Source organism: Zootoca vivipara, chromosome 10 (assembly GCF_963506605.1).
Source record: "Zootoca vivipara chromosome 10, rZooViv1.1, whole genome shotgun sequence".
NCBI classification, from domain to species: Eukaryota; Metazoa; Chordata; class Lepidosauria; order Squamata; family Lacertidae; genus Zootoca; species Zootoca vivipara.
The window spans coordinates 25,353,693-25,378,473 of record NC_083285.1 but is presented as its reverse complement, the minus strand read 5'-3'; positions in this window follow the sequence as shown (position 1 = coordinate 25,378,473).

Sequence of the window (24,781 nt, the reverse complement as noted above, 5' to 3'; positions counted from 1 at the left end):
CTGAGGCTTAAAGGCCTTTCAAAGTTTGTAACCATAGCACAGACTCTGAAACGGGACTAACTCCTCCCCCATTTCTGCCTTCCGAATATAGTGGATAGATCTGGACCCTATCCAAATCTGCCTCATAGCAGCAGAAAACACTGTGGGGAGACTGGAAGATTTCTTAAACTATCCCAGAAGTTAAGATGCAAATGAAGTATTTATGCTGCGTTCACATTTTCCTGATTACTTTCTCCAATGATTTTATGTTCTCTCAGCAAATGGAATAAAAATCACCTTGTCTGCCTCCTCACCTGCTCTTCCTGTCATCTCTGGTGCCAAATGAGATGTTATTAATTTTAGCATCAGTACATAAAATGGTAAGTCAATCTGTGGTTGATTTGGAATTCTGATGTCCGTGGCAGTCCAGGTCTCTCACATGGTACTCTGTAATGTGAGATGCAACTCAATACAGGTGTGCAGTGTGTGTGTGTGTGTGTGTGTGTGTGTGTGTGTGTGTGTGTGTGTGTGATATCCCTACTTCCTTTCAGAAGCAGATAATTATTCACAAATAGTGAGTATGCAGATTGGAAATATCCGATTGTAACTGGACAGTGAGTTTTGCATAGATTTTCTTAACTAGATATGCCCAGTTTAATTTTTATTGAGTGCTTTTAAAAAGAGGAGCAGACAGATCTCCAGATGTTTCACTACCCCAAGATATCAGTTACAGGTAAATCATATTTATAAAATCTTTTTCTTATGTCTAGTCACTCATCTATTAAATGGGCATTTCTGTGCGAGAAATACATGTACACACACACACACACACACACACACCTCACACAGAAATGCTGTTGAAAAAGTATAGAAAAAGTATAGATTATTTTAATGCAACTTTCCTTTACGGTTTAAAAAATATTTATTTCTAAGTCTTTCTACTGTAATCTGTAAAAAAAGAAAAAATAATAATAGTAAATTAACATTGTTCTGTTACACAGATTTTAATAATATTACTGTAAAATAAATGAAATTTCCCTCTCAAAGCTAAAGGCAACTCTTCAACAATGCATTGGTAAAGAATGTGTAAATTGCTAGTGATCTTCATTTTTAAAAGTTATTACTATGCATAGTGAGAAATGTTGAATCCTTAAAAAAAAAAAAAAGAAGGTCACTAGTTTTTCTGGTAGCACAGTGAGGAACATGGTGTGTTTTGTCCCTGTGTGGGGTTGCAATGTGGTTTATGCAATTGCAATGTGGCATGGGAGGGGTCCACAGCAATTCCTTGTCTTGCCAAAGGTTGGTGATCCCTGGTCTTTCCCCGCATCCCACCCTCATCCCTGTGAAACCTGAACATGAAACCTGAGCCACGGATAGCATCAGAAAACAAAGGAACAGAAATGCAAGTAGGAGTTTTAGGCTAGTATCAATATTGAACAATTATAATCTCTTTTATAGGTACAAAATCACCTCTGAGCTCTCATGTTACTCACTTTATTCTTCTACAGAGTGATTCAATTACAAACAAACAAAGTAAGCCTGGGTGACGGGAGGGATGCATGAATCAATCTACTTGTGTCACTTTTACATAAGTTATTCTGCCCTGTTTTCCCATTAATCTGTGATTTTTCTTCTTCTGTTTTTTTTATTTTTAAAAAATATCCACATTTAAATCCACAGATAAATATGCAACTAAATAATTTTTTAACAAATGCAATCCTTTATGCTTTTACCTCGGAATAAGCCCTACTGAACTGTAGGCAGATATGTATGGGGCATGTTCTCTCAAAATGCATGTCTTAAAATATACTTTGATTCATTTTTTGAGACCAGAATGGCATCAGAACGTTTAGGAATTGCAAAAGGTAGATGACTAAGTTCCAATACACACATCAATCTAAGAGGCGCAGATTAGATCAATTCCTAAAGATCAAATTCTAAAAGTATCTCCAAATGAGTGTGCTCTACTACTACAACTTTCTGTTTCGTGCCCTCATTCTCTCCTCTGTCTGTCTCCACATCCCATCTGTATCAAGTGTCCAAATTGAAACATTCATCCAGAGTGCAGCGCAGGTCAGACTTTGCTTTGCATGGCAACCTACTGAATTCTGGTAACTGTTTCTGCTACCAGACCAGTTGTGGCAATAGGCCAAGGGTCAGGATTCTTAATATTTATGTAAATGGTGCATTTGTTGTTGTTGTTTAGTCGTTTAGTCGTGTCCGACTCTTCGTGACCCCATGGACCATAGCACGCCAGGCACTCCTGTCTTCCACTGCCTCCCGCAGTTTGGTCAAACTCATGTTCGTAGCTTCGGAGAACACTGTCCAACCATCTCGTCCTCTGTTGTCCCCCTTCTCCTAGTGCCCTCCATCTTTCCCAACATCAGGGTCTTTTCCAAGGATTCTTCTCTTTTCATGAGGTGGCCAAAGTATTGGAGCCTCAGCTTCACGATCTGTCCTTCCAGGGAGCACTCGGGGCTGATTTCCTTAAGAATGGATAGGTTTGATCTTCTTGCAGTCCATGGGACCCTCAAGAGTCTCCTCCAGCACCATAATTCAAAAGCATCAATTCTTCGGTGATCAGCCTTCTTGATGGTCCAGCTCTCACTTCCATACATCGCTACTGGGAAAACCATAGCTTTAACTATACGGACCTTTGTCGGCAAGGTGATGTATCTGATTTTTAAGATGCTGTCTAGGTTTGTCATTGCTTTTCTCCCAAGAAGCAGGCGTCTTTTAATTTCGTGACTGCTGTCACCATCTGCAGTGATCAAGGAGCCCAAGAAAGTAAAATCTCTCACTGCCTCCATTTCTTCCCCTTCTATTTGCCAGGAGGTGATGGGACCAGTGGCCATGGTGCATAAGGGTCCCCAAAATTTAATCCTACTGGCCAAAAAAACCAAAACCCTTTAGTAAATTTGGCTCTGAAATCCTAAACAACATTTTCTGTATCTTTTGAGCTGCTGTGAAAGGCTTTGAAATTCAAATTGTGTTAATTTGAAAAATGTAATGATGTAAACCGTTTTATCGTGTGACATTTATAACAATACTGTTACGTGCCCATCAAATGAAGAAAAGGCTAAGTAAGAGGAACCATGATATCTAGCAGATTTGTTATCTGGAGGGGTGAAAAAATAGTGCCATACCTAATTAAATTAACTAAATGTTGGTGTGCAAATTTATCTTCTTTTTGTAATTTCATCACTGCTACATTGGGATCATCATTTAATTAAAACTGAGGCTAATTAATTGTTCCAATTGTTTATAAAAAGATGTGATGTTCTTGACCTTTGAGAAAGAGGAAAGGGGACCACTTGCCATATTGCCCAGGGGATGTTTCTTAAAATTAAAACTTTTAAATTGCAGCAAAGAGAAAAGAAAATGTACAGTGGAACCTCGGTTTATGAACACCTCGGTTTACGAATTTTCGGTTTATGAATGCCGCGGACCCATCTGGAACGGATTGATTCACTTTCCATTACTTTCAATGGGAAAGTTCGCTTCAGTTTATGAATGCTTCAGTTTATAAACAGAGTTCCGGAACCAATTACACCCATGCTTCGGGTTAAGTACGCTTCAGGTTGAGTACTCCGCGGACCTGTCTGGAACAGATTAATCCACTTTCCATTACTTTCAATGGGAAAATTCGCTTCAGTTTATGAACGCTTCAGTTTATGAACAGACTTCCGGAACCAATTGTGTTCATAAACCGAGGTACCACTGTACAGCTATTCCCCCTTTGCATCCATGTAAATGAATGTTATAGGACGTTAGAATAAGGCTAAAATCACTGAAACTTCTAAATAATGTAGGATCTAATGTGGTTGTTCTGTAAAGCCTGAGAGAAAGAGATAGCTTAATTTAAAACATTAGTATTATTCTTGATGGAAATATTGAGACAGAGAAGACTACCATGCCTGAAAATTTCACCCACTGTTAAAAGGAAAACTATTACAGTTTCCTCCCCTCTTTTTTCTTTTTAGAAATTTCTCAACAGTTAATGCGGGAGGTGAAACGAAACAGTTCTAGATGGATGTGCCAAATTGGGCAAATCCTGAAGCATCTCAATCTGACGCAGTCTGTTCTAGAGACACTGAATCCAGAATAATCACAAAACCGCAATTCCCAGCATCCTTAACAAACTACAATTACCAGCAGTGGTGGCATCAGAAAAAAATATTGATGGGGCAGTGGCAGGGGCGGGGCTTAGATGGGGCAAAGTATATTTCTAGGTGGGTGGAAAAAGAAAATAACTGCGTAAGTTAATGGAGATCAGAAATGGGCGGCAAGTTCCTTTTTTGAGGGGTGATTGCCCACCTGTTCCCCCTCTGGCACCACCTATGGTTCACAGTATTCTTTGGGGGGGGCAGGAATTATGCTATAAATGTGCTTTAAATGGATAGTGTTTACATAGCACCAATAGGTAATTTGCAGCAATGTCAGTTCTTTAAAAAAATAAAAATAAAACCAAGTGTATTGGAGTTTTCCTTTTCCATCAAAGTGCTGGGGGGGACGGGACTCCCCTTGCTGGAAAAAAAAAATCCCACTTGCACCTTTAACCAAATGAAGAAAACCTTCCCTGGGCTCAGATAACCTGGCGTGTTAGCCATTATCACTGATAAGTAGATTTTTAATCAAGGAAATAAGGCATAGTTAATTATGTGCATGAGTTATATTTTTAAATTACATTTATTAGCTCTGCTAATCATTTCTTAACACACAAACCAGGTGTCACATGACAGTGTCTCCTTTTACCACCACTTGCAGAGATTAGAGTTAGAGACATGCTTAATCCAATTAGCAAGCCTGGCTTCATGTGAGAAGTGGGGGGGAAAGAGGGGGAGGAAGAAAAATTGCTGACAGTAGCAATGGCTGCTATTAGGTAAAGGTAAAGGTACCCCAGTCACTGACGACTCTGGGGTTGCTGTGCTCATCTTGCTCTATAGGCTGAGGGAGCCGGCGTTTGTCCACAGACAGCTTCCGGGTCATGCGGCCAGCATGACTGAGCCACTTCTGGCAAACCACAGCGCACGGAAATGCCATTTACCCTCCCGCTGGAGCAGTACCTATTTATCTACATGCACTTTGATGTGCTTTCGAACTGCTATTATTTGTTGATTCTCTAATTATGGCCTTCAACATGTACCCAAGGTGTCATGTTCAGTAGGAGATGTGTAATATTCCAAGCACAGAGGGAATCTTTTCATTACAAACCACTGATATTACTGAAGATGGGGGAAGGACGAAGATTTTTTTATTCATTTATTTTTACAAAACTGCAGATCACTGCAATGTGTTACACTAGCCCATTGGGGTGTTGTTCTTTCTCAGGCGATTAAAAGTACGTGAAGAATAGCAGGGGGCTCAGTTTGTAGAGACAGAGACAGAGCTAGCGGGGGGGGGCTAGTTGCACACAAGGTGGGGCTAGCCGCTCGTGGGGCGGGGCTAACCATGCACCCACCGCATCCCCTTCCTCCACCAGCATGAGAGTTTTAATCTCAGGGATGTGGGTTTGAGTCCCATGTTGAGCAACCTTCATGGTTCCTTCCAACTCTACAATTCTATGATTCCATGGTTCTATGCCCTTCTCCCTCATGAGTTGAAGGGCAGATGATACAGTAGGGACAGAGGAACATTTAGGGGAACGTGACCTGTTCACCCGCACTGGGTGCTGAGCTGAGAGGGGCTTCAGGGGATGCAGTAGAATGGAAGGTAAGAGGCGGGGGGTGGGCACCAAATTTGGATGTATCACTGGGTGCCGCTGAAATTGTCAAATCTAATTTGTTCTTCCGGGCCTTCAGAAGAACCTCGTTGGTTGTCCTAGGCTTTATGTTTTTATTCTGCTCTGCTGTGTTTTACCGTTCACAGTCTGCACTGTGGACAGTCTAGCCGTTAAAGCCTGAAATGACTTGGGAACAGGTTAACTGAAAGAATACCTTCTCCTGTAATTAGAAAAAGAAGTGAGATTGGTAATCATTAAGGAGAGGGTCTTTTCAGTAGTGAAACCCCAGTTATAAAATAGCCTCCCAATAGAGGTTTATCTGACACCATCCGTATGTTTTTCTTTGGCACCACAGACCTTCTGATTCACCTAGGTCTTTTAAATAACTATGTGTTATAGTCTGGGCCTTCCAGTTTTCAACATAGATTTAAATTATGCTTTAAACTGTTAAAAAACTAACTTACTTACTAACCTCCCCCCCCCTATTGTGTAAAGCTTTGTTTTTTTATGCTTTCTGAGAAAAATGTTATTATGCTATAGCTATGTAAATAAAATTGTCCTGCTTTCATTCTTTGCATGCTCCCAACTGCCTTCAACCATTCTTCTTGAGAGATAAAGGGGTTGTATACTGGGTGGTCTTCAGTTTCCCGCTGATTAATGAGGTGTGGTGTTTTGCACAATTGCCAAAAATCTGCATGAATATATGAGATTCTGTTTCAGTATAAAATACACATTTGTGCATCTTTCCATGAGATATTCAAATATATAAAATGTAAAACAAAGAGAATTCCCATCAACTACGATGGGGAAAGACAATTCCAATTATGTCAGTAAAGTCATCGCTACATTCTAGTATGGCGTAAGCAATGAATCGGTGCCAGTTGCAATACAGACAAATCTCTAGTTTGTGCTTCAGTATAGCTATGGGATTGCCCACTCCTGGGCTGGGTATCTGAACATGAAGCGCCCCACCCAGGCTTCCTTAAGAGGATACCCCATGACAGCTAAGGACATTAAGTTGAATGCCCCTTTTTGCCAAGAAGTTGTGTCTTGTGTAAGGAAGGCAAAATTCGCAGACAGGCGCAATTGGTCTGCAAGGAGAATTCCTCTCATGCCCCAAATATGGTGACTGACATATTCCATAACAAGGTCCAGTAAGGGCCATGCCTCCTAACTTCAGGCAGCCCATAATCCCTGAAATTGAGGGAGGGAGTGTGGGAAATCCAGGACTGACTGCTGCCTAGGCCCCAGCATGGCTGGCTTTATCTGACTTATGTACAGACCAGAAGGAATAAGGCCCACACCTTCACACACCCACAACTGGCCAAAGGGTCATCTTCGGCAATTAGTCCAGCAAGAGTCAAAAGTGCCTTCTTCTGCCACATCAATGCTGAGAAAGGAGAAGGAGTCCATTCTTCCTTCCCACCGGCCATGTTGTAGCTGCAAAAGCTGCTCCCAGCAGGGCAAGACGAGGCAGGAATGGAAATTCAGCCTGGTTCTGTATGTGGAATGGTACTCACCATTTCTTAATTATTGAGCTATATACAGTGGTACCTTGGTTCTCAAACTTAATCCATTCCAGGAGTCTGTTCAACTCCCAAAACGGTTCAAAAACCAAAGCGCAGCTTCTGATCAGCTGCAGGAGCTTCCTGCACTCAGTCAGAAGCCGTGGAAGCCACATCAGACGTCCAGTTTCCAAAAAATGATGGCAAATCAGAACACTCACTTTCAGGTTTGCGGCGTTCGGGAGCCGATTTGTTCAGGAGACAAGCCGTTTGAGTACCACTGTACCTTCTACTCATCTGTATGGATGAAATCTTTTACTTGGGAGTTAGTTCCATTGAACTCAGTAGGACTTACTTCTGAGGCGGCAGTGAATACAGATTGTGCTGTATGTCTCTCACTGATATTTTAAGGCACCCATTTCTCATTTCATTTCTCCCCTGATATTTCTTGTTTCGTGTTTAGTCACTAGTATCTGTCTTGCGTTCAGATCCAAGGCCACACAAAGCATTTCTGTTTTGAGGCACATATTTCTTGTGGAAATGTTTTATCTATCAGGCAGCTGCATCCTTGGACTCCAGGATATCAAGTGAACCATGTCTGGACAACATACCTGTATGAATAGAACTGTCTGTTGTGAAGGGGGGGGGAACAACCTTACAGCACAGAAGGAAACCAAGAAGACCCAGGTTGCTGAGAAAGACCCTCTGTGAGACCTAATGGAGTATAGTGAGTAAATGTTTTTTTCCCCACTTACAGGCTTAAAAAAATATATAAAAACATCAAAAGCCTAAGAAATATGAAAAGAGGACAGTAATAACTCTGACCCCTTATGAGACCTTATCAGGATGCTACAGCTGTTCCTTCAGCCACTGCTGCACAGTAAATGACAGATATATGTCATGGTGAGTTCAGAAATAAATTTTAGCAGCGGAAAGATCGCCACAAAGCATCATGGGAATTCCAATGCAAATAGACATCTCTGCACGAACAGAGCAAATTTAATTTAATTGGGCTGAAACCCAGAGTCCGCCCTTCTTGCTGCTCATCTGCATGTTGTAGCTGTTTCATGGGCGTATCCTCAAATGATCCAGAGCATTACATAAAGTTATCACCTAATCAAAATGCAAAATCCACTGATGTGTGTTGCAATTAAGCAATAAAGTTTGACTGTAATCATTAAATAGGAATCAAAAAATAGATCGCACTTTAGGGTCAAGTCCTTCAACGGCTTAATCTATGGTCTACAGCAGATGTAATTGTTACCTTAATGGCTTAATGATATCTTATGAAGTCAGAGAAAAAGTGTAATCAGCTTTCATAATACTCATCTGGTTATTGCAGCATGAAAGGAGTTGGGGGGTATTAAAAGAACATTGTGAAAGTACAGTTCACTTCGCTGGCATCAGCTATGTTGCTGGGAATGACTTCTGGACTTTCATAGCCGCTGGAGTATGCAATAGCTGGGAGTCGTTACAATAGTTACAATAGAACATTTGTTTGTTTACGAAATTATATATTGACTGCCTTTGGGGACAACACCCGCATAGCTGACATAGGTCTGATCCTGCTTTGCCTGTGTCTGCAATGGCACAGAAAAGCCAACACTATACAAGCATAGTCTAAAAATTGTGAGACAAACCCTGCAGGATCAGGCTGAAGGTCCATCTAGTTCAGCATCCTGTTCTCAAAGTGGGCAATCAGATACCCAAAAGCAGGACCTGAGCGCAACAGTGCAATACCCACTTTTGATTCTCGGCAACTGATGTTTGGAGGCATAATACCCTCCAACAGTGGAAGTAGAACATAGCTACCACTGATACTGGCCACTGGTAGCCTTATCTTCAAATGCAACAGGAAGAGGCTGGAGAACCAGAACCCAAGAGGGCTCCCATTCAATAAAGTAATATGTTAAGCAAACAGCCGCTGGAGAGGGGAAAAAAATTGCATGATGGCAGTGCCCCTGCAATCCTTCAGAGGCCATGCTCAAGTCATGCCTTCCTCACAACCCCAAACTTCACACCTAGGCATATTAGCATTGCGACCCAGCACAGAACTGGTCCTGGTTAGAGCTGTGGCTGAATGGCGAGAGATCCTAAGACTGGGAATAGGCACCCAAGAGGAAAACCACATGCACACACACGTGGGCAGGGACTGGGCACATCCCATTGGAACATAGCCATTTCGAGTGATTGGCGCATGGGCCACAAGTCTTAGGCAGAATGGTGCACATGCCATTCTCCCATATTTCCCTGCCACATCTCTGTTCATTTGGTTGGTCATCACATTTTGGGGAGCAGCCATCACTTAGTGGCCAAGGATCTGCATGAAACCTGTCCCTGAAGACCTGGAGTGCCCCTGCCAATCAGTGCAGACAATCCTGAACTAGATGGACCAATGGTCAGACTCAGTATGACACAGCTTCCTGTATTACAATATTTTTCTAGTGAGTTTTTCTTTTGAAGCACAGCACTTTCCACTACATGGATAGCAGCTATCCTGCTTGATTCATTTTTATGTTTTTAAAAACTTCATTTTGACGACTTCTAAAGCTGCAAACTGCGCTATGTCCACGATTCTTGCCCCCCCCCCTCCATATCACTGAACTGTGATTCCTTCAGGGACTTGGGTTACATCACCTTTGGGGTCCCTTCCAACTCTACAATTCTATGAATACTGCAGAATGTGTAGTTTGCTATATGCCAGGTTTACTCAGCGTAATTTATTGATCAAGTAAGATAATTATACAATCTGCCATTATTTTTGCACTATCCAAAGGTTAGGTTTCTTTTTAGCAATGCAGCTGTTCATTTAGAAACCACATCATCCACAGATTTCTGTCTCAGAATGTCTGCACTCTCAGTGGTGTCTGTTCTTATAAGATCCAGCTCTCCTAGCTAAATGACAAAGTTTATCGCAGGTCAGGCTTGAAGTATGTTAGCAGCACAACATGTACATCTGCTTGGCTGAATATAATCAGACTTTTGTAGTAACAAAAGGAAATAAAAGCTTTCTTCTGAACAGATTTTTACAGTCCAGTGATTCCCAGCCAACACACATATTATCGACAAAGTTCCTCGTTGCGTCCTAAAGAAGGGATGATGCAAAAGATCATATGTTGGACTTTCAAATATGAATCTTACTATTTTATGTAAGAGAATTTGTGACCTGCTAGCTCTCCCTTTCTGATGGAGAGATTATTGCTTTTTTTTTTTAGCAAGCTCTTCCAGAGCTGGCTTTGTGTGCTGCACACAACTCCTGCAAAATGCTCCCAGGGAGTTTCCAAACTAGGCACTTAGCACGGAATTCTTCATTCACTCCCTTTGTACAGGACGTCCATATGATGTTATCATCCAATCAGTCTGATGCTATAAACAACACTAAATTCCGTGCTTTGTGTTCCAATCCTTTATGGGCACATTCACATTCTGGGTGTGTGACCCTTACGGACATGTTCTTAAAAGGAAACACATGAAAACTCTTTCTTTTGGAAAAGGAGTAAAAACAACACCTTGGTTAGAAATAAGAGTTGAACTTTTTAAAAAGTGTTACCGCAGGACAGAACCAAATTCAGATCACGACCTTTTGGTTTGGTTAAGCACCAGAGCTCCAGAATTACAAACCTTACTGCACATTCTTAAAACGTAGAAGCCATGCAGCAAGACAGTAATTCCTGGCAGTACATTTTTTCTTGTCTCATTCAAAACTGGGCAGCATACCCTGTTCAAGCCTTCTTTAAATTTAAGGGTGGTAATAAAGTGTTTCAGTTTTAATGAAATGTTGAACTACAGGGCAATTCTCAGCTGACCTCATTCCTATTTGGTGCTTGAAAAAGTCCCATTTTAGTTACTAGATTGTTTTTACAATATAGCAGAGGCTGCTGGCACATCCTCTGTGTACTTTGGATGCAGTATTGCCGGTTATTAAACCATAAATCTAAACCCCCCCCCCGAAGAAGGACAGCTGAATATGCCTCCCCTTCCCCCAAGAATATTTGTTGGGATTATCATCTGTATATAGTGTAACCTACAAATTTTATTTGGGTAAATAATTTAAAGATGATTCCAATATACCAATATATCAAGGATATTACCATTATACCTCCTCCCTAAACAGTGTTGAGCTGAGCTATTCGATATAAACTTCAGCTACCATTTTGAACTACGGGACTGTTCAGCATCTTGCCCATGGGAAGCATTTTGTGTCATGATTCAGCAGTTCAAAGCGTTGCATACATATGAGATGGTAATTAACCATTGGAATGTGAGAACTGGGTTTGTATCGCCTAAATACCAACTCGTTGATAATCAATCTTTATGTCTCCAGCACAAAATACAGCTACAATTCTACTAAAGCTTATAGAATCTTCAGTTTGCATGTTCAGACCCAGAGACCTCCCCCCTAAATAAAGACACAGTTGACTCACATTTTAGTTTGGTTTTTGGCAGAATTTAGGCCACAACTTTATTGATTACAGAAAGTGAGTGGTTGCATAGGCTCTGGTTTGACTATGTCCCTGCACCCTTGCAGGCAGCACTGACCCAGGGCACCAGCATAGGTCAGCCAAGGGTGAACACCTGGGTAGGCAAAAAGCCGGGAACAGACTATGTTCACCCCCCAGATGCTCCCCTGGACTCAGGCACGGGCACAACCCCCTCTTGGGGATTGACCAAACCATTTGAGTCCCTGGATTCCTTTAACGGAATACCCTTCACTTAGGGATGGCGAGACCATTCTCCCATCCCTATCACCTGAACCAGTGCCTACCCGCCATAGCTGCCAAGTTATCCCTTTTTTTAAGGGATTTTCCCTTATGCTGAATAGGCTTCCTCGCGAGAAAAGGGAAAACTTGGCAGCTATGCTACCCGCAACCTTACAAGTTATGACAATTAGCTACATGGCAGGCGAAACCCAAATGGCAACAGCCAATCAGCCAAGTGGGGAAAATTCCTACCGTGCCCCTGTCCCAAAGACAGATGACACACGATGGCATAGCAAGGTCAATTGTGAAATGCCCTAAATATAGGAAGAGGTGGGTGGGTGTTCTGATGAACGCACCGAAAGAGGAAGCTCTGGGTCATGTGCATGAGTGTATATAGGTCCCTCGATCTGTTTGGACTGTGCCCCACTGGCCAGATTGAACCCAACATTGAGGGACCTACCAATCAGGTGTTGTGGCTGTCCAATCTTCCCACCCACAACACAGGTGGTCGGTCTCCAGGTCTCACCACAACACGTGCCCTCTTTTAGGGAGGACACGTTTTACACATTTCTAGTTGAAAAACATAGAACTGGGGATAAAGATTTAAATGTTCATCTTCTTTTGCTTGAAAATAATGACTGTTTATTGTGGATGTTGTCCTTTTATTATTATTTTTTAAAAATGCAAACTCGTTCCCCCCAAGTGACTTCAGCTAGACTGTCTGGATATTAATTTATACTACTTTTAGAAAAGCTGGATAATCTAACACTTTTTTCCTTTTTTTGACATTCCTTCAAGGACATGCCGTCTGTGCAGCCAAAAGAGGATAGAGTCTAGTATTGAATCACATGTGCTTTAAGACTGCTTAATTTTTTAAGAAATGTGACCGACTTCCATTAAGAGTGGTGGTGCTTTCAGTCTTGATATAGCAAGTCAAAAGCATCAAAATCAATATTGCAAAGAACTTCCTTTTAAGCCTATAATCAATGCCCACCAATGCTGAATAAGCATCAATTATTAACAATGGATGTGGTTTGGGTTGTTTTACTTATGTCTGCTTTTAGAGTACTTGTAAAGGATTGCTACTGTCAAGTGCATCCATTAAACTGAGATCACAGCCCTGAAAGCAAGCAAAAAGGGTCAAAACTGTTGACAAGTAATGCTTACTAGGCCAGCTAAGGTGCTAAATTTCCTCCCCCAAAGCTCTCCAATATCATCTAGTATATCATGGTTTTTGAAGCTGCACGACAGGACTCCTTCGTGCAAGAAGCAAAATATTTGAAAGCGGTGTAAATACCTTTTAGTAACTGAAAAGCAGGGTTAGTACATTTGAAAGGAGTAGATCTGCATGTGTTTCTCAACAGAAATGATTAGTGAAATATGTATATTCACTGCCTAGCTGCTTGTTGAATATTGCTAGATATAAATACATCCATGTGATGAAACTTTAAACGATATGCAAAAGACTTTAAGCATTTTGCAAAGAAGTGGATTTCATCTCCCCCCCCACCCCATCATTAGTTTTCATATAGGATTCATTCATTTTTAAATTGTTTTCTTTACCAGTTTTCCTGCCCTTTGTTGCAGAAAGAGAGAAGCCTTGAAGAAGAAAGAGAGAAGCCTAGTGGTGGGATGAAAATATCCTTAAATAAGAGACATGGGGGAATGATCAACGGTCTTCAATGTCTGTATACTAATGCACAGAGCATGGGAAATAAACAAGATGAACTTGAGCTCTTGGTACAGCAAACTAAATATGACATAATAGGCATCACTGAAACCTGGTGGGATGAGTCTCATGACTGGAATGTAGTAATAGAGGGATACAATCTATTTAAGAGAAATAGACCAAACAGGAAAGGAGGAGGAGTAGCTTTATATGTTAGGGATGTGTATACCTGTGAAGAGATCCAGGATTTAAAACTTCAAAGCCAAATTGAGAGTATCTGGGTCAAAATTAAGGGAGAGAAAAATAACAGTGGTCTCATTGTGGGAGTTTACTATAGATCCCCAAGCCAAACTGAGGACACAGATGATGCCTTCCTGGAACAGATGGCCAAGCATTCAAAAGGAAGTGAGATAGTAGTAATGGGGGATTTCAACTATCCTGATATTTGTTGGATGTCAAACTCAGCCAAGAGCATAAGGTCAAACAGATTCCTCACTGGCCTTGCAGACAACTTCATTGTCCAGAAAGTGGGAGAAGCAACAAGAGGATCAGCCATTTTAGATCTGGTCCTAACCAATAGTGATGACTTGGTTAGTGGGGTAGAAGTGGCAGGATCATTAGGTGGGAGTGACCATGCTCTTCTGGAGTTTATTATCCAGCGGAAAGGAGCAACCAAGCATACTAAGGTCCAAATTCTAAAGAACTTTTGACTGAGTTAAGATTTAAAAGGGATATGTACAAAAAATGGAAAAGGGGGGAAATCTCCAGAGAGGAATTCAAACATATAGCCAGCACGTGTAGAGACAAAGTCAGAAAAGCTAAAGCACAGAATGAACTCAGGCTCGCCAGAGAGGTTAAAAGCAACAAAAAGGGCTTTTATGGGTATGTCCGTAGCAAAAGGAAGAACAAGGAAACAGTGGGGTCACTCAGAGGAGAAGATGGTGAAATGCAAACAGGGGACAGAGAAAGGGCAGAACTCCTCAATGCCTTCTTTGCCTCAGTCTTCTCCAAGAAAGAAAACAACGCCCGACCTGAAGAATATGGAGCAGATGATTCAGCAGGGGAAACACAGCCCAGAATAAGTAAGGAGGTAGTACAAGAATACTTGGCTAGTTTAGATGTATTCAAGTCTCCAGGGCCAGATGAACTACATCCAAGAGTATTAAAAGAACTGGCAGAGGTGATTTCAGAACCACTGGCAATAATCTTTGAAAATTCCTGGAGAACAGGCAAAGTTCCAGCAGACTGGAGGAGGGCAAATGTTGTCCCTATTTTCAAAAAGGGGAAAAGAGAGGACCCAAACAATTACCGCCCAGTCAGCCTGACATCAATACCAGGAAAGATTCTAGAGCAGATCATTAAGCAAACAGTCTGTGAGCACCTAGAAAGAAACTCTGTGATCACTAAAAGTCAGCATGGGTTTCTGAAAAATAAGTCATGTCAGACTAATCTGATCTCATTTTTTGACAGAATTACAAGCCTGGTAGATGAAGGGAACGCTGTGGATGTAGCCTATCTTGATTTCAGCAAGGCCTTTGACAAGGTGTCCCATGATATTCTTGTAAAGAAGCTGGTAAAATGTGGGCTAGACAATGCTACCATTCTGTGGATTTGTAACTGGCTTACTGACTGAACCCAAAGGGTGCTCATCAATGGCTCCTCCTCATCCTGGAGAGTAGTGACTAGTGGGGTGCCACAGGGTTCTGTCTTGGGCCCAGTCTTGTTCAACATCTTTATCAATGACTTGGATGATGGGCTTGAGGGCATCCTGAGCAAGTTTGCAGATGACACCAAATTGGGAGGGGTGGCTAACACCCCAGAGGACAGGATCACACTTCAGAATGACCTTAACAGATTAGACAACTGGGCCAAAGCAAACAAGATTAATTTTAACAAGGAGAAATGTAAAGTACTACACTTGGGCAAAAAAAAAAATGAAAGGCACAAATACAGGATGGGAGACACCTGGCTTGAGAGCAGTACATGTGAAAAGGATCTAGGAGTCTTGGTAGACCACAAACTTGACATGAGTCAGCAGTGTGATGCAGCAGCTAAAAAAGCCAATGCAATTCTGGGCTGCATCAATAGGAGTATAGCATCTAGATCAAGGGAAGTAATAGTACCACTGTATTCTGCTCTGGTCAGACCTCACCTGGAGTACTGTGTCCAGTTCTGGGCACCACAGTTCAAGAAGGATACTGACAAGCTGGAACGTGTCCAGAAGAGGGCAAACAAAATGGTCAAAGGCCTGGAAACAATGCCTTATGAGGAACGGCTTAGGGAGCTGGGTATGTTTAGCCTGGAGAAGAGAAGGTTAAGGGGTGATATGATAGCCATGTTCAAATATATAAAAGGATGTCATATAGAGGAGGGAGAAAGGTTGTTTTCTGCTGCTCCAGAGAAGCGGACACGGAGCAACGGATTCAAACTACAAGAAAGAAGATTCCACCTAAACATTAGGAAGAACTTCCTGACAGTAAGAGCTGTTCGGCAGTGGAATTTGCTGCCAAGGAGTGTGGTGGAGTCTTCTTCTTTGGAGGTCTTTAAGCAGAGGCTTGACAGCCATCTGTCAGGAATGCTTTGATGGTGTTTCCTGCTTGGCAGGGGGTTGGACTGGATGGCCCTTGTGGTCTCTTCCAACTCTATGATTATATGATTCTATGATTCTAAGAGGAAGGTAGCTGTTATATTTTTAAATATCATACTTCACTTGCTTTTTCATGCAAAACCATTTGCAGTCGTTTGCGGTCATCAACAGCTATCAGTCAGTCAATCACCCATTTCCACCACCCTTCTGAGTGATCCCCCCTCCCCATCCCCACCCCTCCCCACCCCTTCTCTACATAAGTGCCTGGAAACTTCCATTTCACTGTATCTGAAGAAGTGTGCATGCACACGAAAGCTCATACCAAAATAAAAACTTAGTTGGTCTTTAAGGTGCTACTGAAGGAATTTTTTTATTTTACTTCGATCCAGACCAACACGGCTACCTACCTGTAACCATACTTCACATTGTGAACCCTATCTTATTGTCAGGGACAAGGCAAATGAGGAGGGCTGGTGATGACCGTCACCCCAGGAGCCTTCCAGAGAGGAAGAAGGGGAAGAGAGTATGGACTGGTGGTTTGAGACAGGTCACACCCCAGAAGAAGAAAGGAGCTTGGAAATAATGGATGACGAAGAACAGGAGCAAGGTAGCAGTGGACAGAAACAGGAGTCAGGTGTGTTAGAAACAGCACGGCAACCAAGTGACACAATGTCTCTGGAGAGTTTGCCAGAGCCCCCCCCTCCCCCTTCTCCGAGGACCAGATGTGCTCTGCGTGTCTCAGAGCAGAAAGCCCCAAAGAGAATTGCCCTTAGCAGCCACTCACTGTAGGCAGCAGGCAGTGAAGTAACTGCTGGGTGGGTGGGTGAGTGACTCTGAGCAACGTTGGCTAAGGCATAAGGGTGTACTTTCTAGTTCTACATCCGTTGCCTCTGGCTTTTGCTACTTGGATTGTGAATCAAAATCTGTTTGTTACACTTTAAAGAAGCTGGTCAAAGATAGATTTCCCTTGTGGAAAAGATAAGTTTTCAACAAAAGCTGAGTAATCTGTTTTTATTGACTGTGGGGTTCACTACTTAAGCTTCTTTGAAGCACGAACTAAAGCATAATCAAGATAAATCACCAACTAATTTATCTAAAAGATAGCCATCTCTTAGTAGGTCCTTTGCAATCTTTGGATGCTTCATTGACCTTTGTAAAGGATACAATTAATCCCTAAACTTCACAAATAGTAACAACTAGTGCCCTGGGGCAATGGCACATGCAGAACACGCACGCATGCATACAAAACCCGCATCTGCAGACTTTTAACCTATAGTCTCAGCTTCAGACCCTTGCACAGAAACAAGCTAAGTCTGCAAAGTATGGCACTAATAATACTGTTTCTCTTTTTTCTTTATTTGTGTGTACATGTTCCCCACACTCAGCCAATCACTTTCCTTCCAGATTGTTCCCCAAATAAGTGTCATCTCTGCAATGTGCTGTCACATACATTATTTCAATCACGTGGGTACTTTCTATACCATGTTCATGGCTCCAGTTATGATAACATTATTGAGCCCCGTTTTGTGCCCAATGAGCATGGGACGCCTTTGCCCAGCTATGGGCACTGTGGCCCATAGATTACAGCAAAGTACCAGACAAGGTTTTGCCCAGTATCTTCTCTGTGTGATGGGCTCATGGGAAAAAGCTCTCACATGAGCCCTTGCTGAAGAAGGAAAGCCTAAATATGGCTGCTTTCCCTGGATCTCACAGTCATTTTGCTTTGACAGCTTCCTGCCCACCCAACCTTGTCTTAGAGCCATCACTGAGCAATTTTGGGTCGCTGGTTGACCCAAATTTTATCTCAACCTGATTGGCACTTGGTTGGGTTTAACCCCCCCCTTTCCCTCAGTGAAATTATGACTTTCCTTCGTTAGGCAGAAGAACATTGTTTGTATGACAGTGGAAATGGCATTGGTCAGGATCAACATAGTATAGGGGGGGGCCCATAAGGGGCCTGAGGAGAGGATTGACCATGGCAAACCCTAATGTGGATTCAGTATCTGCTTGGTTGGAATCTGCACCCTGGTCCCCCAGTGACACTTTGTTTGCTTGGCTTGCACCACAGCAAGGTTCAACATGGGCCGACTCCTGCCATACCGGCTTGCAGCGATCCAAGCCCAGCAGATCCATTCCATCAACATGGGGCTTGTGGAATGATGAACTCATCCTGGGATCCAATGCCATGGCAACTGCTTGCCCTGCCTGCTGCTGTCAATAGAGATTTGGTCTGCTTTTATCCTATCACTGTTGTACAGTCTGGTTATTTTTCTGCTCCCATGGGTCACATAATGTGCCTGCCTGGACAAATGACAGCAAAAATGATGGTTCATGCTATCTAATGCTTTGGAGAAAGACAGGCAAGTATTTTATGAATATCCAGCAAGGATAATGTTGATGTGGTACCAAGATTGCACATGTTAGGTCCACAGAACTTTTAACTGTTTGGAACATCTGTTGGGGGGGGGGAGGTATTCTTATTTATCCAACATGGACTATTCTTTTAGAAAATGATGTCTTCTGTATTTCCTAGACTCTTAAAAGGGTTGTTCTTCTGATGATATTGCAGTCCACAAAAAGTATCAGTCATTTCAATAATCTTTCCTATAGTCAGGTAATTAGCAATGCCAGAAGATGGTTACTGTAACCTATCAGTGACTAATATTGGACATGGAACTGCAAATACCCTCACCTACTCCAAAACACAAAGCAAAGTTTGGATTTTGGTTTTAGGAGATACTGTCTAAATTTATGACGAGTGCCCCACCTCTATTCATTGCTATTTCCTTTTGGAACAACACACCAAAAAGGAAGAATCCAAGAATAGGGTACAGAAAAAGAGAAATATATCTCACAGATTCCAAGAAAAATGATGCTTTTTTATTTTATTTTATTTTTACTTTTGCAGTACTGTATGTCCAACACATTTCGGTCACAAATGCCTTCATTGTCAGAAGCTTATTTCCTTGTTTCTTAATGAAGCAATCTCAAAGCTTTCTGTTGTCAAAGATTTTGACCGTCTTTTGACAGAAAGCTTTGAGATTGCTTCATTAAGAAACGAGAAAAAAAGCCTTTGACAAAGGCATTTGTGGCCGACATGCATTGTGCATATTGCAGAAATGAAGAGCCCTTTCTATTTCTGGGTATCTGCAACATGTAGGTACTTCTCTCTTTTTTTGTATGCTATTGCTTTTGGAAACATTTGAAATTTATTGGGGACCTGCCATCTTCTATTGGAAAATCAGCATGCAAGATTAATGCTCACTTAGACCGCAGTTCTATTTGCTGTGAACCTGAGGCCAATTTTAATGTAAAATTTTACACGTGGTTTTCTTGTAGCTAATTTGAACATATGCATGCAGAGTTGTGACTCTTTCTAATTGCTAATAAGACAGATGTGATCCAATATTAATTCAAAGATGCACACAGGAAATCATACAACCATGACTCTTACTTGTGCTCAAACTAGTGTTAGATGAAGATTATTATTTTTTTCTCTATAGATGGGCCTCAAGCATTAAGTACAGTGGTACCTCTGGTTAAGAACTTAATTCGTTCTGGAGGTCCGTTCTTAACCTGAAACTGTTCTTAACCTGAAGCACCACTTTAGCTAATGGGGCCTCCTGCTGCCGCCGCGCCGCCGGAGCACGATTTCTGTTCTCATCCTGAAGCAAAGTTCTTAACCGGAGGTACTATTTCTGGGTTAGCAGAGTTTGTAACCTGAAGCATTTGTAACCTGAAGCGTTTGTAACCCGAGGTACCACTGTAGATAGCAACAGTGTTTTTTTCTATAAAAAAAGTTTAGGGGTACTCTCATTTTGACTCAAGAAAATCACCATTTAATAGTTTGAATTTGGAAAAATAAATACAGCAAATGGACAAAATTACAAAGATTCACAAAATGTTTAGGGCTATGTGCCCCCCTGCATCCCCCCCCCCCGGAAAAAAGCACTGAATAGCAATCAGTTATTCATTTTGCATAGGATTTTCAAACAAATTTTGAGGAATACAAGGAAAGTGAATAGATACCCCTAAAATCTCTTAGACACATCCATAATCTAACTATTGTATCATCAAATGAGATAAATGAAGCCAAACAGATTGTGGATTATAAGACTGTTTAACATTTTACTGTATCATAGGTAGAGCTTTTAAAATACATTGCTACATTTGGGACTCCAGTAATTTGTTGATGAAAACAGCAGGAGCAGCAGCAGCAACAACAACAACAACTTACACTCTAGCAGGGATAAGCAGAACTAGGAGTAAACTTGCTGGGTCACTGGTAGCACTTGATGGAATAGAAACTTCCAAAAAAATATGGAGTTGGTGGATTTAGGGAAGGGGTGGAAGAAGCTGTCAATTTTAGTTGCGTGTCGAGACCCCGGAACCACCCCCTCAAAGAGGAATAAAAACACCAGGGCACAGGATATGAGGTTAATGTTATTGGGCAAATTTTTGCCACATCTTTATTGGTTACAGAATGTGAGTGGTATTGGCTTAGGCCAGGCATCTCCAAACTGCGGCCCTCCAGATGTTTTGGCATACAACTACCATGATCCCTAGGTAACAGGACCAGTGGTCAGAGATGATGGGAATTGTAGTCCAAAACATCTGGAGGGCCGAAGTTTGGGGATGGCTTAGGCATTGAGTAGACCAGGCTATACCTGACTCCTGCCCGCTGTGCAGGAAGTCTGGTAGGGGTAAACCACTGGTAGGAGGAGCCCCATTGATGCAAACCAACTCGAGCTTCCCCCTGGCTTCCTGAAGGGGTCATGGCATGAAAACATCAGAGACAGGTGTTCCTGCTCTAACGTGGGTCTCACTTTACGGTTTTTTTAAGTAGTTTTTGAACATTTAAAAGTACAACCTAGCCTGCCTGCAAGTCAATGAAGAATGAGGCTACTGAATGTAACTGAATGCTTAATTTGGCCTGGCAGGAGGTCTGAGAGGGCAATTTAAGTAAATTGACCTTTTCTGCAACCCGAGGGGGAAACCAAATCAGTCTCATCTGTGACCTACATAATTAACTGTGGACCAATAGCCGGTTAAGGAACAGGAAGCATATAATAAGAATAAATTGACAGTTTTCGTGTGGGTGTGGGAAGTGGAATTCCCAAGCATTTTAATTCCCAGCAATTGGCATTCAAATGTTTAGTCTTACAGTGAAGGTAGAGCATAGCCAATATGGCTAGTAGCCATTGAGAGATTTATCCTTCGTGAATCTGCCTAGTCTTCTTTTAAAGCCATCCAGGTTGGTGACCATCTTTACATATGGGGGGAGTTCGTCTGGTCTTGGGCTGTAATAAAGACTGATGATTTTGAAGTATGGTGGGAGCAAATTCAATAGATTCTCTATGCAGATGTAGATTACAGAAATATAAAGCTGAAAGTGGCATTTGGATATTATATGAACTACAAAAAAAGTGAACTACTTTTGGCCCCATAGTTTTATGAAAGAAATCCTCTCCAAGTTCCTTCTTGTTGTCTAAATTGGATTAAGAGAGTAAAACAGAGTAATGTGTATGGATGAAGGAGGCTATGTAATTGCCTTGAATTGTACAGGGTGAATTCAATGAAACAGCTGTCTGAATAATTTATTCTCCTCTAATAATATAAACACAGTATCTAAACACGAGAGCCTTATCGATCTTTTGTATATTATTACTATTAATAATGAATGTGACAGGTTTATAACTTTCCAAAAAATGAATGTGTCAGCCTAAATAACACTAGTAAATCATAAAGCTTACCATCAAATTGAATTTCACTAATGCATCACTTTAGATTTTGCTCATACTACAGACAAGGCAGGAGTTTTGCATAATAGTATCGCGGCAAAGGATTTTGCTGAGCAGGAATAAACTTAAACATGTTTTATTGAATGGAACCCTTTGAATAAGAATTTCCACTAAACTTAATGATTTAAAGCAGCCAAGTTGGACACGATATACCTGAAGTTAAATACTTCTAAAGCCCATTGATTTCAAGATGGGGAGACCGAAATGCATCCTTAAATGTCTGATTCAAATTGATAAAATTAAAAGTGTTTAACATTGGCTGAATTGTGCCCGCCACGATTTGAAACATTGGTGTGTGTTGCTTTGCTATGTATTAATGTAAAATCAAACCTTCCCATGGCTAAACCATTTCATGGAAAGAGTCTTAAGGACTGGAACTTAAAAATAAGTTGGACAGCAACTTTAACTATGCATAGAGGTGGCCATCGGAAGCCTCCAGCCACATATAAACTCACTGTTACCATTCTCCCATAATTAAGTGGAAGTAGGCGGCATTTAAATAATGGGCTTACCATATGGTCAAATTGGAGGCCATAGGCAATTTGTCCTTTAGTCTATATTATTAGAGCTACCCCATGTGAAGTTTCTAAGTGGCCACTGCAGGGATACCAGTCAGTCTATTTCTTCCTTAAGGTATCAGTGATCTGCATTCAACTACTTCATGGATTGCAATCTTAAATAGAAAAGGAAAGGAAACTGTTACAAACATAATTGCAAAGCAGGGGCTTCTTAGAAGAACCTTCAAAAGCCTGTCATTGATCTACATATTAACATGGCCTATGTGATCATCGGCAATCTACTACATACACAACTGCCTCTCATAACCCTCGTTTGTTTTAATTCAATTGTGCTATTGCTTTAGACCAGGCATCCCCAAATTTCGGCCCTCCAGATGTTTTGGACTACAATTCCCATCTTCCCCGACCACTGGTCCTGTTAGCTAGGAATCATGGGAGTTGTAGGCCAAAACATCTGGAGGGCCGCAGTTTGGGGATGCCTGCTTTAGACAGTGCGCTTTCTAGGTTCAATTTTTCGGTCATGAAAATTCTTCCATTAAACCTTGCTATTAAATCAAACTTACAAACAGGCCTCTGTGCAGTTTCTGTACATGGGCAGCTGCCGGGACTTCAGCACCCCATTATGGAGACCTGCCCCACACTCTCTTTAAAAATAAAAATAAAATCTTAGTGACTCTGGTCAGTGGCTATCATCTTTACTTCCTGCATTGCTCTGGAAGTCTAGATGACTTTGTCTAGATGACTTAGGCATTGTGTGGAGAAAATAAATGGCAATTGCCAAGGGCATTGTTGTCAACATAAGCCCCCACCCCAAACCTGTGGGGACGCCATCATAGAAGGTAACACTGGATAACACCTTGACAAAAGCCCCCTCAACAAATCATGAAAATATGCTCATTAACCAAAGCAGTAACTGGCAGCCTCATTCTCTGATCTTCTGCAGCCAAATCTTTGCTCGTTGTAAGATCAGGTAGAAGGACTGTTGCGCCAGAATAATGATACAATATCTGCCGTTGCACCTGCAATGTGAGATGGCTCTAGAGTGGCATAGACCAATGCGCCTGCATTGGCAGCACTCGTGATCGGCAAGTATAGCAGAGTGGCAGCGTACAAAGCCATTCTACAGAACATAAATAGGGTGGTGGACAGGGACTGGACACAATTTATATGTTAACATTCGTGTTCCTTTTCTCATTGTAGGAGCAGTTGTGTTCATGCAACCAATAATTCATCAACAGATTTCACGCCGAGCTAGGCAGAAATTTCAAATTCTACAGGGGATCTGTTATGTTTTGGAGCTACAGGTTCCACTAGCTCTGCTCACATGCCCTACAGTGTGACAGTGGATGAAGTCAGTGACACACACCATGGGTCACAAGACCCTGTACTATACCATGCAAGCCCCTGTGCCTGTCCTTGCCCTGCTCTTCACAGGGTATGTGGAGTAAGTGGGGCTCAGATAATTCTGGGGTTTATGTATGATACTGAGGAGGTGATAAAGTCAATGTAGCATGTAAGGTATGCTAAACATAAATGCTACACCACCTTGTTTACTTCCTAGCTAGAAAAGAAGCTTATCTCAGTGGTATGAAGACATGCTTTGCACTCAGAAAGACTTGGTCTCCAGTACTCAGATTACAAGTAGGACAGACCCCCTGCCTGATGCTTAGGGGAGCTGCTTCGACCTATCAAAGCGGGCAGCATTGGTTTGGTGGATCGCATTCAGTATTCACCAGCTCCAAGTGTTTATATATTGCTGTGGTGCATGGCATACTGCAATTAATATCTCTGTGGACCAAATGGTCCCTGGAGCACATAGGACTCCCATTTTGAGATAATGTGAAGTGATGGTTCTCATTTTTTGAAAGTACTGATTCTTTAGCAACAAAGTGCAACTGACACAAATGAGTCTTATTTCCAGAGAACAAAACAAAAACAAACAAAATACCCACCTGCAATTTTATACTTATAATGCTGTGCCAAGCTATTCTCAATTTTTGGGTGTTTTACTCTACAGAGAAAACCCGAAATATGATTTTCTGCTATATTCCCCCATCACTGCATTTGCAAACTGCTCTTCTTTTTTATCACAAACTGTTTTATAGCAAATGCATTGACAACCCAATATGTGAACTCAGATGGAGAAGTGATATTTCAGTGCCAACATAATGGCTCCTTAAGTAGCTTGCATTTTCCAATGCGATAAAATTAGTCTTTCAGCATTTCACCAGTTTGGTGTCGTTTTGCTTCTAAGATTCCATTGAGCTCTAAATATATGAGAGATTTTTTCCTAATGTAGA